This window comes from Pseudophryne corroboree, unplaced genomic scaffold (assembly GCF_028390025.1).
Source record: "Pseudophryne corroboree isolate aPseCor3 unplaced genomic scaffold, aPseCor3.hap2 scaffold_3285, whole genome shotgun sequence".
Classification (NCBI taxonomy): domain Eukaryota; kingdom Metazoa; phylum Chordata; class Amphibia; order Anura; family Myobatrachidae; genus Pseudophryne; species Pseudophryne corroboree.
The window spans coordinates 15001-16497 of record NW_026969970.1 but is presented as its reverse complement, the minus strand read 5'-3'; the positions used below and the strand labels follow the sequence as shown (position 1 = coordinate 16497).

The 1497-nt window shown below is 34.2% G+C and overlaps 1 long non-coding RNA gene across 2 annotated transcripts in view; it reads left to right on the top strand.

Moving 5' to 3' along the window:
* Window positions 1–6: 6 nt before the first annotated feature.
* LOC135018731 (uncharacterized) overlaps window positions 7–1497 on the top strand; it is a 16039-nt gene continuing 14548 nt past the window's right edge. The window contains exon 1 of one of the 2 annotated variants that reach the window (XR_010216369.1): window positions 7–742. This is a non-coding gene — a long non-coding RNA (uncharacterized LOC135018731). Of the gene's footprint in view, window positions 743–1154; window positions 1378–1497 lie in introns of those variants that run through there. The other variant, XR_010216368.1, reaches the window with a different exon arrangement.

Below are 1497 nucleotides of genomic sequence, written 5' to 3'. Positions count from 1 at the left end.
ACAGCACCAGTCACCTGCTCACCCCTGCAACAACGAGCATGGTAATGATGATAGATAGATAGATAGATAGATAGATAGATAGATAGATAGATAGATAGATAGATAAGGTAGATAGATACGGTAGATGGATAAGTTAAGCTAACTGTAAATAGATAATATTAGAGTTAAGATAAGAGATATATATATATATATATATATATATATAGATAAGATAGATTGTAATTAGATAAGCTTAAAGGTAAGTTAAGATAGATATTTAGATAAGATAGATTGTAAATAGATAATATTAGAGTTAAGATAAAATCATTATCATGCCCGACGTTGCACCTTTGTCTTTTTTAAGTATCATTGTCTGCCAGGAACATATTATCACGCTTCTCTCCCTTTTCCAGGTGGGCATTCTCCATGAAGCAGCATGTGAGGAGAACATCAAGCAAGCTACATCCCTGCTTACTGTGAGGCCCCCTTGACTCAAAACTTCTCACGGCAACGATCAAAGGTGAACTACAGCAGAAGAAGACCCAGGACAGGTAATTAATAATTATTAATTACTGATAATATGTCACTGGTATACATTGATGCTTAAAAAATAGGGCAATAGGGAAGGGGCAAAGAAGGTATTAGTAGTGGCTCCCCAATCAGCACCAGTCACCTGCTCACCCCTGCAACAACGAGCATGGTAATGATGATAGATAGATAGATAGATAGATAGATAGATAGATAGATAAGGTAGATAGATAAGGTAGATGGATAAGTTAAGCTAACTGTAAATAGATAATATTAGAGTTAAGATAAGATATATATATATATATATATATATATATATATATAGATAAGATAGATTGTAATTAGATAAGCTTAAAGGTAAGTTAAGATAGATATTTAGATAAGATAGATTGTAAATAGATAATATTAGAGTTAAGATAAAATCATTATCATGCCCGACGTTGCACCTTTGTCTTTTTTAAGTATCATTGTCTGCCAGGAACATATTATCACGCTTCTCTCCCTTTTCCAGGTGGGCATTCTCCATGAAGCAGCATGTGAGGAGAACATCAAGCAAGCTACATCCCTGCTAACTGTGAGGCCCCCTTGACTCAAAACTTCTCACGGCAACGATCAAAGGTGAACTACAGCAGAAGAAGACCCAGGACAGGTAATTAATAATTATTAATTACTGATAATATGTCACTGGTATACATTGATGCTTAAAAAATAGGGCAATAGGGAAGGGGCAAAGAAGGTATTAGTAGTGGCTCCCCAATCTGCCACAGCACCAGTCACCTGCTCACCCCTGCAACAACGAGCATGGTAATGATGATAGATAGATAGATAGATAGATAGATAGATAGATAGATAGATAGATAGATAGATAAGGTAGATAGATACGGTAGATGGATAAGTTAAGCTAACTGTAAATAGATAATATTAGAGTTAAGATAAGAGATATATATATATATATATATATATATAGATAAGATAGATTGTAATTAGATA